Consider the following 19,590-nt stretch of genomic DNA (forward strand, 5'->3'; position numbering starts at 1 on the left):
TGTACAAACCCCTAATAATTTACCCTTTATATCTAATACCCCCACAAACACCTGTCTACACACTTCTTCCTTATTCACCCACTTCTCACACATGCATAAATATTCTGACTCATAAACTGCTCCCCTCACACCTGCCTACCTGCTTAAACCTGTCAATTAGCACCTGCCTCCACACCTGTCTAAAATCTTGCATGAGCCCATATACGCTCTAAACCCTTATCTCTTGGGCTTAGTATCCCTTTCTTTCTTCCTAATATCTATCTTTTCCCTTTTCCCCATTTCCTTTACCAAATTTTGTTCCTTTTTAAATTTCTTACTATTTATTTACATCATTTCTTACTTTCATCTTATTATTTCCTTTCATTGTTCCCTCTTCTTTCCTCTCTCTCTCTCTCTCTCTCTCCCTTTCAGCCAAATCTTTATTTTCTCTTACTCTTCTCTTTTTATTTCCCTCCACAACAATACATAAAACTTCGCAGCTGACAAAGGGAAGGAACTGACAGAGAGAGAGAGAGAGAGAGAGAGAGAGAGAGAGAGAGAGAGAGAGAGAGAGAGAGAGAGAGAGAGAGAGAGAGAGAGAGAAACTGTACACAGAAACGCACAAAAAACAAATACACCTAGATTCAGTCATAGTACACAGGAATACAAACCACCAAGCTTAAGAGTTACGGAACACAGAACAAAGTATAACACAAAACACAGGTAAACTGTAAAGACGAATGAACACCGAGAACACGGAGAAATTCAAGGTTCCACACAGGCACAGTACATCTCCCGGCAAGAGAAACTGCCTACCTAACTACCATTTCGCCTAAGAGAGAGATGGAACACACAGGCTATTCACCTCCACAACAAAGCTAATATCCTGCCCTTGTGTTTGGTGTGGAGGAGTGTATTGTAGTGCGGGTGAGCGTGAAGGAGTGTAGCGTAATATGGGCAAGCATGGAAGAGTGTAATGTAGTGTGGGCAAGCGTGGAGGAGTATAATGTAGTGTGGGTGAACGTGGAGGAGTGTAGCGTAGTGTGGGCAAGCGTGGAGGTGTGAAGTGTAGTGCAGTGTAGTGTGGGTAAGCATGGAGGACAAAAGTAGCCCAGATAATTACCGTGGAATGATGCTACTGAGCTCTGTCTAATGTGTATTTATGACTGCCCAGGTCTGGTTCAAGTAACTGATTTACTTGTGACTGACTGACTGACCAAGTGTCTTACTGCCTGACTAATTTGCTGACTTACTGACTGATTTACTGACTGACGGACTCAGTGACCAACTTACCGATTGACTGGCTGACTGCTTTTACTGACTCTCTCTCTCTCTCTCTCTCTCTTTGCCCCACCTCTCCCTGACCTATCTTTTTCCACTTTTCTCCCCAACCCCTTCCCTACCCTCCTCCTCCACTTCATCTTTCATGCCCCCTCCCTTCCTCTCTCTTTAAAATCTCCCTCACCTTTTCCTTCCTTCCCTTTCTTTTCCACTCAACCTCTGCCCCTTCCTTTTCATTCACCTTTCTTGATCTTTCTTCTCTTCCTCCTCCTCCTCCTCCTCCACCTCCTCCTTCTCCTAAAAGAGCTTTTCTCTCTTCCCTCTCCTCACTTCCCTTCGTCCTCCCCTTCTCTCCCTCCTTTCACCCTCGTGGTCCTCACCTTAAAAATAAAATTCCTGGTCTTGGATACGAAAGAACACAGACATACATGGAGGAGGGGGGACGCGGGGGGAAGGGGAGAGAAGGAAGGAAGGAGAGTGAAGGAGGGAAGGAGAAAGATGGAGGGAAGGAGAGAGAAGGGAAGGTGCATGGGATGAAGAAGGGAAGCAGAGAGGAACAGCTTTAAAGATGGAGGAGGGGAGTGAAGAAAAAGAAAAGAAAACGTAATTTCAAGGAAGGAGGAGAAGAAAGACCAGAATGGGAAAATATGGGAGGCGATTTCGTTCAGATCGGGGCAGATTTTTTTTTTGGCCAGGGTAGGGGGGAGGGGCAGATACAATATGGCATTAATTTTCCCATTAAGTACGAGGTGATATTTAAGACGAATAAAATCGTCTGGTGAAAACATGAATGTAATATAAATTGGCGACCTCGGGCTTAACGGATTGATATAATAATAATAATAATAATAACAATAATAATAATATCAATAAGAAGAAGAGGAAGAAAAGGAAGAAGAACAGGAAGAACAAGCAGAAGTAGCAAGGGACAGGGACCTAGAGAGCCTTCTCAGCCCACGAGGATAGTCGTCGTAATTGCAAAACCAGGCTGCCTCTGAATAGTAAACCCAGTGGACTGCAGGCTGAAGTTACCCCTCTACTGCAGCCCACTATCCTCTTTTCGGGGAGATAGGGAGTCAGTTGAGGAACGTTTGTACAACCTTGCAGATCCTCCATCGTCACAAGAGTGCCACCACGTGAAGGCGTCCCCGATCCCCAGCATTAGCCAACAAGGATCCGACCCCAGGACCGGCGATGGAAAATATGTGACACGAGGGACATCGACCTCTTTAACAGGCAAAAAATGTGACACTCCATTGTGGCTCACGGAAAGAATTTTTTTTTTTTTTTTTCAGAGAACTGCGATGGAGATCAAAGAGGTCAGAGAGAGAGAGAGAGAGAGAGAGTCTTGACGCCAGAGAACCATGGGGGTGAGGGTAGAGGAGAGTTGGAGCCCAAAAAAAAAAAAAAAAAAAAAAAAAAAAAAGTACTTGTCCTATCACTTAAGTCTGTAACAAAAAAAAGTACTTGCCTTAAACAAAATACGTACTAAGATAATGGGTAAAATCAGTAGCCAGTAATAAGAACGTGCCTGGGTTATCACTTAAGTCAACTGAACCTTTAACACAAAAACATTAACTCCTTCGATATGTGACAATCTTCTTACTCTATTCCTGAGACAATCAGACTATATTATTCAGCTCTGGAGATAATTCTAAAACTGGAGAGATTTGATACGGCCTTGATTAACCCTTTCACTACTACAAGTCTCCCATTAAATTGAAAAAAAGAAAAAGAAAAAAGAAAAAAGTCTAGGGGAAGCATGGATTTAAAAAAAAATGTCTACTGAAAGTTAAAGGAATCTGTCTTGTGTGTCACTAATCACCCAAGACGAGAATTTCCATGACTAGACACTCTGAAGGTAGTTTACTCCTTCCCTCCCTCCCCCCCTCTCTCTCTCTCTCTCTCTCTCTCTCTAAAAGAGAGAGAGAGAGAGAGAGAGAGAGAGAAATAGGGACAAAAATCAGTCATGCAAGGCTGAATATAAAAAACTAGGTCTCTCTCTCTCTCTCTCTCTCTCTCTCTCTCTCTCTCACACACACACACACACACACACACACACACACACACACACACACAAAATCACAGAGGCGACGTAGGGAAGAGTGCAGACTCAGCTATGGCATCCCTTACTTTACATATCAAAACACAGGATATTTCAGAACTATAGTCGTTTCAATCTAACTTGGCCTAAAACTTGGCATCTCTCTCCATCCTAAATGCTGAGTTGTAACCAAAGATTAACACTAGAATATGATGCTGGTCACGAAGAAGTGCTACGGAGAGGATGTAGAGCCGTAGTACTGCCTTTTTCTATCACTGAACTACGTGAAATAAGCTACTAAAGGACGAAGATCTGGTTCAGGTTAAGGTGGATGACATAACACAAAAAAATCTTGGCATAGAAGCGTGTTTTTCATTTTTATTTATTTATTTATTTTATTTATTTATTTTTTTTTTTTTTGGGGGGGGCGTTCTGGGCTGATTCTGGCGGAGAGGAAATTTTACGCCACGAAGATGATACATGGGTGGCGTCAACAGAAAAGGGAGGGGGGGGAGGGGTAAGAGTCTGGAGGTCAAGGGGAAGCTGTCATGTAACAGAGGAGCAACAGAAGACGGGCACTGTGAAACAAATTGACTTTAGTCCCATTAATCCCGTGATATTTATATTGTAGAGCATTTTTTTTTCTAGTCTTCCTCTTTCAGCTCAGTTTACGGCCAAGTGTAGTCAGACTGGAGGGTTTAATTGGACTAGTAACCAAGGAGACTCATTATTGCATCATAACCAAGGCTAATCAAATTTTATGCCACCACGACTTAGTATTTTGATTGAGGGAGTCGCCTAGTTCTGTCAGGTGAAAACAGACCGACACCAGTTTATTCCTGCTTCTTCTACTTCTGCTTTGGATTCAAGAGATTAATTGACAGATTCCAAGGAGAGAGAAGCATGAGAGGGGACAGAGCTTTTGCTACCGATAGTACACGAAAGAAAATGCCGACCTTATTAACAAACTATGAAATAGTATAATAAGAAACTTTAAGTACCATGGATTGCAGGAATATACGAAAAACCACTCCATTTTAAGTGAGATGTAAAATGCGATGGCGGCGAGGGTGGAGAAATGGACTGGAAGCGTAACTAATACCAGCCGTAAAGAAGTCACATAAAGAACCCACATTTGTCCTCATAAAACCTGACTTGTGGGTTACCCTTGCGGGATAATGCCACAGGAGGCTTGGTTTGGCCCTAAATATAGTAAATGTAACATTTGTTGTTGTTGTGACCCCAAGATCATGTGGATGTGAGCCGGTGAACTGTGTGCTGAAAATATCTCATTCCCGCAGCCCACCATCCTTCTTTCGGTGGAGAAGGAGGGAGTTCGGGGACGCTTTTATAACCGGATATCCTCCACCTGGTTACATCTGTGCCACCATGTGCAGGCGCCTCTCTCCACTCCCAACTCCAGCTATAAAAATGTCATCGTACTTAGAGGGTTAATAAACCTGACCATCAGACACCGATGCTGAGAAGGCGAATATTCCATGATAAAAGATGGTACTCGTAAATAAAAGGCAGATAAAGAACAGTTACGAGAGGAGCAAAGAAACCTAAAATTAGCAGCACCAACAGAAAAAAAAAAAAAAAAAAGGAAATGAAAACGAACCGAATCACTGAGTCGAGGGGCCACTAATTTAACCCGCTCAGCTCGACATCTTTTTTTTTAGAAGTATTTTGCCACTTCAAAATGATATTATTAAAATCTGGAGAGACCTATTGCAGTTAAGAGATAAGAATCGATCGCCAGTTAGCTCCTTCAGTATGCTGCCAGATTTAATTCTCTCCTCGATACCGTCTGACAAACTAAGCCAAGTGGAAAAACTCAGGAAAGGAAAAAAAAATGTCAGTTAAACGAGAGGGCGCTATATTACCATCAGATCCGAGGTGAAGGTCAGGAAAATTGTCTTATATTAGAGTGTGTGTGTGTGTGTGTGTGTGTGTGTGTGTGTGTGTGTGTGTGTGTGTGTGTGTGTGTGAGAGAGAGACAGAGAGAGAGAGAGAGAGAATCCCAAACTTGGCTTAATGGAAGTTGGTGGTGAGGGCAGTAGCTCAAAACCCAAACTTTGCAGAATTTCTTGAGGTGGAGTTATGAGTGATGGGGAGGGCAGGCGTCAAATATGGTGGCGTTTTTAATATCTGGGCTTCTCACACTTACCTTTATTCCTACCAGTCACATCCTACTCTCCAAATTTACCCACTATCATCATATCTACCTGTTTTCCGTACCTACTTACCTACATACCTATTCCTATCAACCTCCTTACCTAAGTATCTACCTAATTTACTAACCACCTACATATCTTCCTACCTTACTATCCAACTGCCTACATACCAAATCACCTACCTTCCTTCCGACCAACCTACTACCTACCAACCTATTTACATAACTAGTCGACTTTCTCACCTAACTACCTAATTATCCATCTACCTGCTCACTTAACAACCTACCTACCGACCCATGTACCTACCCTTATGCCTACCTATCCATTTACCTATCTTTTCACATACCAGTGTACTATGATCGATATCCCATCTATCTGCAGACAAATATACCTACTTACCCGCCTACCAGTCTATCTGATTACTTACCTGACCATCTGCCTACCTATCCATATACCTGCCTGCTACTTACCTACTTACCTACCTACCTTCCTTAACTACTTACGGTACCTATCCATCTACCTACCTGACCGAATTTATTTACCTACCTACCTGCCTACCACCTACTACCTTACCTACTCACCTTTATACCTATGAAGGAGAGGTGTGGTGACGTGGAGGGGGTTGAGGGGGTAAAGGGAGGATGTGGGAAGGGGAAGGGGGAGGATATGGGAAAGGAAGAGGGGGAAGATGTGGGAGGAAGGCTATCAGGTGAAAGCCAATAACAAGATCATCCCAGGATATTGTCTCGATCCAACAAATATTATATACCTTCTGTTTCTTCTGCTCTCTGTCTGTCTGTCTGTCTGTCTTTCTTTCTGTCTCTAATATTACCTCATGTTCTAACTCTCCCTCACTCTGTCTGTGTCTCTAATATTACCTCAGCTTCTTACCCTCCCTCACTCTATCTGTCTCTCTATCTGTCTCTGTCTATCTCTAATAATACCTCATTTTCTATCTCTCCCTCAGTCTGTCGGTATACCTGTCTGCTCCGATTTTTCTCATACAATTCATCTTGGTGTAATGTCAGTTCTTCCTAATCCAATATCGATAATTTTCAAGTTATTACCCATAGCAAATACTGAGTACGAGAACGAGGACCTACAAACTGCTTCCTTATTACTTCATGAAATATATATACTGTACAGCCTAACGACCCAGAGATTGACGAAAATATATTACTTTCCTCTTCCATCAAAAGGAGAGAGAGAGAGAGAGAAAAAAAAAAAAAAGCTACGGCACAGCTAGACACTAAGACATTATCACAAAATCTTCATCAATATTTAAACGCACGATGACGCAGTAGTGACGAAGTTAAGGGCTACTATTTCTAACCACTAAACCACGGCAGGTCTTCCTTAAATTGCGTAAAACCATCCACGAATGAGAGAGAGAGAGAGAGAGAGAGAGAGAAATAAAGTACGGCAGGTCTTCCTTAAATTGCGTAAAACCGTCCACGAATACCACAGAGAGAGAGAGAGAAATCCTGTACCTCCCCCACCAGACTGTGATACGACCGATATTGGCCTAAGCGTGGAAGAAGGGCAAAAACAGGAAGCAGCACGTAATTTCCTGGTCATTACTCATACCTAATTAGGGGGAGAGGTGGCGGGGTTCATTATCAGGGAAGATGAATGATGGGCCAACCAGAGAGTGTCACGGATTAATTAAAAACTGCTGATCATGAATTTAGAAACTCGAGACTGGTAGATATATATATTTTTTTTTTTAGGCACAAGCTTTTCCATGTCGGGGAGTCAAAACATTATTATTATTCAGAGGGAGGAAGCGAGAAAGGAAATTAAGAACAGAAACCTGAAAAGTGGTCCTCCCAAAGTAACTTAGAAAGGAGGAAAAAATGCCACATGCAATATATTCATTTCGAGATGCCTGGACACTGGGGGGAAAAAAAAAATGGAGGTCACACGCAGAGGAAAAAAAAAATAACAGTATAGAAAACAGTACCAAACTTGCCTAACTGTGCACATGAAGCACTGAGAACCACTCGTAGGCTTCAGAGTGCTTCAATAAACCCCATCATTACCAGTCTCCATAATGCAGAATTAAATCGTCTGGCGGTGCATGAATAAAATTGTAATACTTGATCATGAACTTAGGAGACAAATCCGGCAGAGTTTTTAACCAATACAGCCTTTTCCACATTCAAGAGCTCATCCCATCAAAAAAATAAATAAATAATAATAATAAAAATAATAATAATAATAATAATAGCCATCATCATCATCATCATTACAACAGTAATAAAAATAATAATAATAATAATAATAATAATAATAATAATAACAATAATAATAATAATAATAATAATAATATTATTATTATTAATTATTATAACAAATCGTGGATGCCATCCTAACTCCTTTGCTATGAAAGGCATTTCCCAAGATAAATCAAATTACTTTTAAGTAGCAAGAACAAAGCATAAATGACGTTATGGTACTGAAATGGTTAATGGTAATTATTTAAGTATTCAGCTACGAACAATCTCTCCTGGGCTAAATAAAATCCTATGAAGGAAACCGGAAAAAAAAGGGAGTTAAGTTTAAGAAATACGGAATATGTTCTAAGTTACTGTAAAAAGGATAATGTTGAAAGTACACACTCCAGAGGAAAAAAGTAATCACGTGGCATCATCATCATCATCAGCAGCAGCAGGAGCATCACCACCCTATTTTTCACTATTAAAATAAAAATGACACATGGCCATATGAAGAAAATGAAGATGAAAAGATGACTAGAAGTGTTTATGGGAGTAGGGTGGGTGGGATATGAGGGAAACAGGGAGGCCGAGAATCAGGTAGAAAGACAAGTGTATGGAGTACAAGAGAGATGGTGGTGTATCGAGGGAGAAGAGATCGTCGATGAGTAGGGAAAGAGATGCCTGGAGGTAATTTTGTCGGGTCACTCCCCTAAAAATGCACCATCATGCTACAGATGGCTCAAAAGGCTAAAACTGTGGAGTATACACTATATTATATGAAGTGTTGCGGAGTGTCGTGGGAGGAGGGGTCGTTACGAGTCTGGACCCGAAGAGCCTGGAGGTTCATTGGCCCCTCACAGGATGCAGCGTCAGGTAGTTCATGGATGCAAAGATTTTCAGACCTGTGGCACAACTTAATTACTTTAACCTGGCCTAAAATTGCGATCTCTCCATCTTGAATGTACGAGTATGGTTGTCACAACAGATTAACACTCGAATATGGTGCTAGTCACGAAGAAGAGCTGCTGAAAGGCTGTAGAGCCGTAGCACTGTCTTTTTCTGCCGCTGAGCTGCATGAAATAAGTTGCAAAAGGACAAAAATCTGGATCAAGTAAGAGTAAAAACAGTATAACACAGACAAGTTCCTGGAAGCTACCAACTATCCACTTAACCACTCACAGATAAGACGAGGGCCTCTTCATCTGGGGAATAATTTAATTGCAGCAAGAACATTCTGGTTACGAATAATTGAATAATCCGTGTAGAAGATGATGACAATAATCAATATATGCGATAACTCTCAGTTGGCGACAGGAAGTGTAGCTGCTTTATCCTCGCTACTCCAAGACGACTTTCATCCATTCAACAGTGACCTCTCGTCGGCGGGGGCTTAAAAAGAAGTCTCCTCCAACCCTTTGACGACTCAAAAGAATCTAAACTCTCAACATTCTTCCTCCTGACAGACGATTTTGTTCCGCCATCTTAGAATTAAACACAATCACATCAACGGTCGCCAGGCAATACGCAGACGGAGGGGTAGAAACAGAACCAGGACAAAAATCTACGTAATTGTCAACAGAGCACCCAAGGAAGCCGGATCAAATCTCCATCCGTTTACTTGCCTTTGTATTGTCCACCTGTCTACTGACCTGCCTGTCTGTACTTATCATCATCATCACCACCCATCACCATCATCATCAACATTATTTTCTACCACCTGTTGTTTTTTATTTCCATTGTCCTCTCTCTCTCTCTCTCTCCCTCTATCCTTCCTTACACCCCAATTAGGGCGCTGCCACTGCCTTTGATGGCCAGGTAATTATCAGGTATTTTCCAGCATACAGGTGAGCGCCGTGTGGGTCGACAAGACTAATTAATTGGCAAACATAATAGAAATACCTGAGTTTTATCGTGAAGGGTAAATAAATAAAGAAAAGGAGAGAGAGAGAGAGAGAGAGAGAGAGAGAGAGAGAGAGAGAAAGAGAGAGAGAGAGAGAGAGAAATCTGTGTGCCACGGAAGTTTGACTAAAACAGAGATAAGCGCAGAAGCCCCAGAGGTGATGCAGTGACGAGGCGAGACGAGAAGAGATGAGAGGAAGGTAGGGGAATGGCACCAAGAACGAAAGAGAAAAGAATAGAAAGGAGAAGGGTAGAGCACGAGAAGAAAAGAGAGGGGGAGACGAAACGAGAGAAAGAAAGAGATGAGAAGAGAGGACAGGAGCGTAGAAGAAAGGAGAGGACAGAGATGACCTGAGGGTACTCGTAGATTGGGGATGTGGGTGGAGACAGGTTACCCAGAAGGCCCCTGCGGCCAAAGGAGTACCTAAACTAAACCACGCCACTCTCCAAACCCCAAGCCAGTCTTACGCAGCGACATGTTAACCCTTCCACTATGACACCACTCCCCTACCGTGAATAAAATCGTCCGGGGAGGGCAAGTATAAAATAAAAATAGGCTAAATCACGCCACTCTCTCCCTAAGCCAAGCCAGCCAGGCTGTTACCGCTAGTTACTCCTCTTTATTATGACGGCTTTCCTCCTACCCGAAAAAAAAAAAAAAAAATCTTTAAGCGATAGTATGAATAAATTGGTTTCAAGATATGGAAAAAATCGTCTAGACGATTTTTTTCCACATGATTTCCTGGTGGGGACAGGGGACACAATTTTCTGACCCTTTCACTACAAGAGGTCTCCCCTAAGCTGAATAAAATCGTCTGACTCACTCTCTCTCTCTCTCTCCTTTGACATCTTACACACTTTCTCCCTTCCCTCTAATTCGTTTTTATTTTCTCTCTTATTCTTTCTCTCACTTTCTATGCACGTTTGCTCCCTTCCTCTAAACTCCCCCCGTTCCTCTTTTTTCATTCCCTCACTTTTTTTTTCTTTATTCTCACACCTCCTTCCCTTGACTCGTTCTCTATCTTTCAACAGCTCTCTCTTCAATTTCTTTCTCCCTTGTTCATTTTTATTTTCTCTCTCTCTCTCTCTCTCTCTCTCTCTCCCTCTGCCCCTCTGACCCTCTTCGTTAGTCTCCCCTCTTCACTTCCCCTCTCCTTCCTTTTTTTCCCCTCCTTCTTTCCCCTTCACGCTTCACTTAACTCTATGCAAATATTCCCAAGGGATTCGCTTCATCCTTTCTCTGATTTTAGTTGCCTTTTGTATTTTGCTATACAGAGGAAAAAACGAAAGAAAAAAGAGAGAAAAGAAGAAAGAGAGAGAGAGAGAGAGAGAGAGAGAGAGAGAGAGAGAGAGAGAGAAAGAAAGAATGAATGTACGAAAGAAAAAGAGAATAATGAAAATAAGAAACTGATAAAATGAAACAAAGATAAAATAATAATGAAAGAAAAAAAGAAAGAAAAAGAAACGAAAGGAAATAAAAAATGAAGACAAAATAATGACGGGTGTGCTATCGTTGAGCTAGTAAAATGACGTTAATTGGCAGCTGATCCTTGGTACCTTTCTCCAGGCGATTTATTCAGCTCTAGTAAGACCTCTGGTAGCGAAGGGGTTTAGCAGCATGTCTCCTTTAACATCATCACTAAAATACAAAAAAAAAAAAAAAAAATACAAACTGAAGAGGTCAAACAGAAGTCAATACAGGTCAAATACAGGCCGGATGCAGGTCAGATACAGGTCAAATACAGGTCAGATGCAGGTCAAATACAGGTCAGATATAGGTCAGATACAGGTCAAATACAGGTCAGATGCAGGTCAAATACAGGTCAGATGCAGGTCAAATACAGGTCATATACATGTTAAATATACAGTAGGTCAGACGTAGGTCAGATACAGGTCAGATACAGGTCAAATACAGGTCAAATACAGGTCATATACAGGTCAAATACAGATCAAATACAGGTCAGATAGTCTCCATTAACCCTTTCGCTACATGTCGTCTTCCCTAAGCTGATTAAAACACTCTGGTAGCAGCAAGAATAAATCGGACTATCAATGGATTTAAGGGATTGACACTGCACACTTAATTACATAAAAAAAAAAACATACTAACCCTCTCTTCAGTATACTCTACTGTAATTATTGTCTTCTGGTGGTAACATGAACGAAAATATAGGATGAGCTTGTACTGATGAGGTACCAAAAAAAAAAAAAGGGTAGTTTTGTGTGTGTGTGTGTGTGTGTGTGTGTGTGTGTGTGTGTGTGTGTGTGTGTGTGTGTTCTTCGGGTTTAGTTATTATTTTTCCTCTACCACAATTATGGAGGACATGATTTGACCGAGGGAGGGATGAAGCAAGGACAAGGAAGGAGGGAGAGAAGAGAGGGGGTGAGTTGGCCATGAGGAAAAGCAGGGAAGGAGTAAAAACAAAGAGGAGAGAAAGAGGGAGGGACGGGATAGGGAGGGGGAAATGGGGAAAGAAACGGAAGGAGGGTGGGAGGGAATGTGGTGAAGTAGAGAACAGTGATATGGAGGGAGGGAAAGAAAAGGGAGGAAGGGAGCGAAGAGAGGTAAGGAAAGAAGGGATGAGGAAACGGAGGAAGGAAGGGAAGAACAAGGAAAGAGGGAAAGAGGATGCACTGAGAAGAACGGAGAGAAAGGAAGAGAGATTAAGACGACGGGTAGGAGGAAAGAAGAGAGTGAGTGAGTACAGGAAGAGATGCAGGAATGGAAAGACAAAAAGATATAGAGAGAGGAAGCAGGGAGGAATGAAAAGAGAAGGAGGAAAGGAATGAGAGGAGAGGATGGGAGGGAGAAAGGACAAGGGAGGGAGGGAAAGGGAGTATGGAATGAGGGAGGAAAAGAGAAGGAGGAGAGGAATGAGAGGAGGTGTGGGAGGGTGAATGGATGAGGGAGGGAAGGAAAGGGGGTATGGACTGAGGGAGGAAAAGAGAGAGAGGGATGGAGGAAGGGATGGAAGGAAAGAAAAAGGGGAAAGTGGGAAAGTGAAGAAGAATGGGAGGGAGGGAGGGGGTAAAATGAAGAAGGGTGGGAGAGAGGGAGGGGGGAAAAGAGAAGGATGAAAGGAAAGAGCAAAACTGGAGGGAAAGAGAAGGGCTAGGGACGAAGGGAGGGAGACACAATATGCTCCTACTATTTCAAAGGCTTTAGACAATCAATTCCTGTATTATTATTTGTTTTACCATTGACCCAAACTGCCTACACAGGAAAACAAAAGATTCAACCCTTAATTAACAGGTCACACGCAGCGAAGAATATCATCATCGTCACCATCATCAATCATCATCATTTTCCTCTTCCTTATCATTATTATCCTTATCATCATCACTGTATAAACGGATTATTTCATCATCCTCAACCTCCATCCCAGTAATATATAAAAACAGGGGTAATGAAGAAAGAGGGTGATGATAATGTTGATGATGCTGATGATGAAGTTCTCTGGCTGTACACCTGAACACCGGTAATTTCCCACGTAAGGACATGTGGCGTCACACACACCTTCACAATCCACCACTCGGGCACGGACGTCGATGATTTTACACTGGCATTCTAGGACTGGCCCATATGGGGACAGAAATGCTGTTATAGCTGAAAGAGAGAGAGAGAGAGAGAGAGAGAGAGAGAGAGAATTTTGTGTGCATAAGTGCATGTGTACGTACTGTATGTGCCTGTGTGCTTTTGGAAAGAGTAATAAACGAACACCAAAATACAGATGAGCCTCAGGTCACAACAACAACAAAACAACTACAACCAAACCTCTCAAACCCAACCACACCACCACCACCACATTCACCACAGCTCACATCAACAAAAATTCCCATCACTGACCATAATTACGCTAATTACGCCCCTGACCCCTTCCAACTGCCCTAATTGTATCACCTTTAACCCCTACTACTCTCTCCTTATAAAATTTAACCATAATATAATTGTCATATTCTTACATAGCTATTATTATCAATGTAAACAATAATATTAATACTATTCCATGATAACAACTATACTGATATTAGAATACAGATCCAGCATAGATTTAGATGCAATAAGTGTAGGTTAAGCTAATGTTTAAATGGAAGTTGATTTACTGCCACCAGACAACTTATAAAGAATCACAAATGATGTCATTACTGCCCACTGATGTGGCACTTGCTGACTGAGGAGCCTGTAACAGATTACAGCGAGTGGAAGACCGAGGATGAGATGGAGGGATGGAGTCGAGAGCCAGATGAGAGGAGGGTGAGAGTTGGTGGGAGGGCAGCGTAATGGCTGGGGACAGGGCGATGTGGAGGTGATTTGTTTGTGGCCGCTCCTTATGGGATTAAGGCGTCTGGCTATAGATAGATAGATGGATATACAGACGATTTACTAACCATAAGACATCCACTATTACAAAGAATCACAAATGACATACGGTAATTTCTGGCCACTGATGCTTCCAGCTGGGGATCCTGTAACATTAAATAAATGGAAGACCGAGGATGAGATCCAGGGATGGCGAGGTAGGCCTATATGAGAGAGGGGGGGGTGAGTTGGGGGGAGGGCCATCCCTTACGGGATTAAGGCGTCTGGCTATAAATAGATGGAGAGATAGATAGATGATTTACTAACCACAAGACAGATAATATCATACAGAATCACCAATGCTGTTGGCTCCGCTGATGTGTGCACTTGCTGCCTGGTGATCCAGTAACTGAACTGACCTGTACAGGATATACTGGCTTCGTATTGAGGTAACATTGTATTAATTACTACGATCACTTTACATACGGCTCAAGAACTTTACCACAGCACTTCTTCGTGACAGGCATCACTTGTCATGCACTTGCTGCCTGGTGATCCTGTAACTGAACTGACCTGTGCAGGATATACTGGCCTCGTATTGAGGTAACATTGTATTAATTACTAACATCACATTACATACGGCTCAAGAACTTTACCACAGCACTTCTTACTGATCTGACCTGTGCAGGACATACTCGGTTTGTACTGAGGTAACATTGTATTAATTACTACCATCACATTACATACGGCTCAAGAACTTTACCACAGCACTTCTTCGTGACAGGCATCACTTGTCTTGCACTTGCTGCCTGGTGATCCAGTAACTGAACTGACCTGTACAGGATATACTGGCTTCGTATTGAGGTAAAATTGTATTAATTACTACTTTCACTTTACATACGGCTCAAGAACTTTACCACAGCACTTCTTCGTGACAGGCACCACTTGTCATGCACTTGCTGCCTGGTGATCCTGTAACTGAACTGACCTGTGCAGGATATACTCGCTTCGTACTAAGGTAACATTGTATTAAAGTAATTACTACCATCACTTTACATATGACTCAAGAACTTTACCACAGCACTTCTTCGTGACAGGCATCATATTCTCGTCTGTATTTGTTGTTACAACTCGACGTTCAAGATGGAGAGAAGGAAAATTTAAACCAAGTTAAAGTGAAGAGAGTACAGCAAGCACCGCGGCACTGGAGATAACCCCTCCCTTGACGATTGTTAAGCCAAAATATATAAATACATAAATAAATAAATAAATCGCTTAGAAAGAGGTGTTACGAAGCCTGCCATGCCACCTATAACAGAAGAGGTCAACCCTGTTTCCCACGTGCATTGCATATTGCCCTAACGTTCAGTAATACCATATCACATTTAATATTGTGAAAGTTTATAAGTTCTAAAAAAACGAAAAAACTAAAAGTAAAACAAGGATTAAAATGAATTTTGAAAAATTATTGAGTGAAATTCTACGGATGTCGACGCCGACTACCACTACGACGACCAGGGAGGGGGACCGGACCACCACCGTGACCCAATCCGACCCCTGCCCTTCCGTAATTATCATCAATGTACAAGTGGTCAACGGCCCGGTGGTGAACATCAACGCCCCCGTCACCGCCCCCGTCACCGTCCACTACCCCGGCGGCACCGGAGGCTTCACCGACGCCGCCGACGGCGACCATGACCCCGACGGAGGCACGGGCGAGGGGGAGGCGGAGGACGCGCCGGCCACAGGTGCTGCCCCCAACGCCTCCACCAGCACCCCAGCCACCGCCAGCCCCACCACCACCACCACCACCTCCCCCACCAACCCCACCACCACCACCCCAACCACCGCCAACCCCACCACCACCACCACCACCTCCCCCACCACCACCACCCCAACCACCGCCAACCCCACCACCACCACCACCACCTTCCCCACCAACCCCACCACCACCACCACCACCTCCCCCACCAACCCCACCACCACCACCCCAACCACCGCCAACCCCACCACCACCACCAACCCCACCACCACCACCACCCCAACCACCGCCAACCCCACCACCACCACCACCACCTTCCCCACCAACCCCACCACCACCACCACCACCTCCCCCACCAACCCCACCACCACCACCAACCCCACCACCACCACCCCCGACCACAATCCCTTGAAGCAAGGCGGGTCGGAAACGGAGGAAGAGAGTTCTGAAGAGACGGAAGAGAGCTCGGAAAAGGAAGAAGACAGGATGGACGAGGAGGAAGACAAGATAGGGGAGGAGGAGGAAGACAAGATAGGGGAGGAGGAGGTAGACAAAATAGGGGAGGAGGAGGAAGACAAGATAGGGGAGGAGGAGGAAGACAAGATAGATAGGGAGGAGGAGGAAGACAAGATAGGGGAGGAGGAGGAAGACAAGATAGGGGAGGAGGAGGAAGATAAGATAGATAGGGAGGAGGAGGAGGAGGAAGACAAGATAGACAGGGAGGAGGAGGAGGACGAGGAGGAGAAGATAGATAGGGAGGAGGAGGAGGAGGAGGAAGACAAGATAGATAGGGAGGAGGAGAAGGAAGATAAGATAGATAGGGAGGAAGATGGGGAGGAGGAAGACAAGATAGATAGGGAGGAGGAGGAGGAGGAGGAAGACAAGATAGGAGAGGAAGATGAGGAGGAAGAAGACAAGATAGATAGGGAAGAGGAGGAGGAGGAAGACAAGATAGGAGAGGAAAATGAGGAGGAAGAAGACAAGATAGATAGGGAAGAGGAGGAGGAGGAGGAAGACATGATAGGGGAAGAAGAGGAGGAGGAGGAAGACAAGATAGATAGGGAGGAGAAGGAGGAGGAGGAAGACAAGATAGATAGGGAGGAGGAGGAGGAGGAAGACAAGATAGATAGGGAGGAGGAGGAGGAGGAAGACAAGATAGATAGGGAGGAGGAGGAGGAGAAGGACACGATAGATAGGGAGGAGGAGGAGGAGGAAGACATGATAGGGGAAGAAGAGGAGGAGGAGGAAGACAAGATAGATAGGGAGGAGAAGGAGGAGGAGGAAGACAAGATAGATAGGGAGGAGGAGGAGGAGGAGGAAGACAAGATAGATAGGGAGGAGGAGGAGGAGGAAGACAAGATAGATAGGGAGGAGGAGAAGGAGGAAGACAAGATAGATAGGGAGGAGGAGGAGGAGGAAGACAAGATAGATAGGGAGGAGGAGGAGGAGGAGGAAGACAAGATAGATAGGGAGGAGGAGGAGGAGGAAGACAAGATAGATAGCGAGGAGGAGGAGGAGGAGGAAGACAAGATAGATAGCGAGGAGGAGGAGGAGGAGGAAGACAAGATAGATAGCGAGGAGGAGGAGGAGGAGGAAGACAAGATAGATAGCGAGGAGGAGGAGGAGGAGGAAGACAAGATAGATAGCGAGGAGGAGGAGGAGGAAGACAAGATAGATAGCGAGGAGGAGAAGGAGGAAGACAAGATAGATAGCGAGGAGGAGGAGGAGGAAGACAAGATAGATAGGGAGGAGGAGGAGGAGGAAGACAAGATAGATAGGGAGGAGGAGGAGGAGGAAGACAAGATAGATAGGGAGGAGGAGGAGGAGGAAGACAAGATAGATAGGGAGGAGGAGGAGGAGGAAGACAAGATAGATAGGGAGGAGGAGGAGGAGGAAGACAAGATAGATAGGGAGGAGGAGGAGGAGGAAGACAAGATAGATAGCGAGGAGGAGGAGGAGGAGGAAAGCAAGATTGAGGGGGAAGAGATGGTGGAGGAGGAAGAAACGATAGGGGAGGAGAAGGAGGAAGAAAAGATAGGGGGGGAGGAGGAGGAGGAGGAAGGCAAGACTGAGAAGGAGAAAGAGGAAGACAAGATAGAGGACGAAGACAAGATTGGGGAGAAAGAGACGGAAGATGTGGTGGAGGAAGACAAGATAGAAAAGAGTTCTGAAGAGGAAGACACGATAGAAAAGAGTTCTGAAGAGGAAGACACGATAGAAAAGAGTTCTGAAGAGGAAGACACGATAGAAAAGAGTTCTGAAGAGGAAGACACGATAGAAAAGAGTTCTGAAGAGGAAGACACGATAGAAAAGAGTTCTGAAGAGGAAGACACGATAGAAAAGAGTTCTGAAGAGGAAGACACGATAGAAAAGAGTTCTGAAGAGGAAGACACGATAGAAAAGAGTTCTCAAGAGGAAGACAAGATAGAAAAGAGTTCTCAAGAGGAAGACAAGATAGAAAAGAGTTCTCAAGAGGAAGACAAGATAGAAAAGAGTTCTGAAGAGGAAAACAGCCTGGAAAAGGGGGAAAAAAGGTCATGGGAAGAGGATGAAGGGAGCACCCATGAAGACCAAGGCCAGGTCCACCAGGCCCAGGGCGTCGCCGCCGGTGGCCATGTGGCCAGTGTACACACCCGTACGCACATACATGTCCAAGTGACGTGTGGCCAACCCTTGCCTCGGCGTACCCTGACTAGGGAACAAAAATTACGACGGCAAATGAGAAAAGGGAGGCGACGGTGAGGCACCTGTGTCCAAAAGTTCCCTCCCCATACATTTGGGCTGAGTCTTGTGGTCTTGCATTCTGGTCCTTCCCCATACATTTGGGCTGAGTCTTGTGGTCTCGCATTCTGGTCCTTCCCCATACATTTGGGCTGAGTCTTGTGGTCTCGCATTCTGGTCCTTCCCCATACATTTGGGCTGAGTTTTGTGGTCTCGCATTCTGGTCCTTCCCGATACACTTGGGCTAAGTCTTGTGGTCTCGCATTCTGGTCCTTCCCTATACATTTGGGCTAAGTCTTGTGGTCTCGCATTCTGGTCCTTCCCTATACATTTGGGCTGTCTTGCCCTCTCGCATTCTGGTCCTTCTCTATACATTTGAGTTATGTCTTGTCTTCTCGCATTCTAATCCATTTCCATACATATGAGTTAAGTCTTGTCCTCTCTTATTCTGATCCTTCCCCACAGATTTGGGCTAAGTCTTGTCCTCTCGCATTCTGATCCTTTCCCATACATTTGAGTTAAGTCATGTCCTCTTACATTCTGATCCTTCCCCATACATCTAGGCTAGGTCTTGTCCTCTCACATTCTGATCTTTCCCCATACATCTGGGCTAAGTCTTGTCCTCTCACATTCTGATCCTTCCCCACACATCTGGGCTAAGTCTTGTCCTCTCGCATTCTAAGTCCCTTTCCTATACCGGTACAGTATATAAAGTCTGACAAATCTAAACGTAGGGTTTTGGTGGAGTCATCCCCTCCCTGCATTGTTGCCATGTTTCCTAACCCTACGATGTATAACGCCTGTGGTTTGTGTAGTAGGAATGATACATAAACATAACTCATACTAATATAACTGTAATGAAAGTGCTGACATGTATCAAGGAAGAATAAAACTATTCTGCATACTATATTATACGACAATAGAGAAACGTGGCATAAAAATTTGGCAGTGTTGCTCTAAAAATATTCTAATTATTATTTACTTCCCCAACACTTCTAACATTGCTAATTAATTTAGCAAGTATAATTGCAAGAAAATTTGAAGGGATAAAAGTGGGAAGAGGCGATCCTTTCATAATTAAAATAAATATATCAAACAGCTCTGGGGTGGCAGCACTCACGCGACACGTGTGTGTGAGAGAGAGAGAGAGAGAGAGAGAGAGAGAGAGAGAGAGAGAGAGAAATAATAATAATAATAATAATAAAACT

This window comes from Coenobita brevimanus, chromosome 94 (assembly GCF_032717465.1).
Source record: "Coenobita brevimanus isolate Jiangsu-jjx chromosome 94, ASM3271746v2, whole genome shotgun sequence".
NCBI lineage: Eukaryota > Metazoa > Arthropoda > Malacostraca > Decapoda > Coenobitidae > Coenobita > Coenobita brevimanus.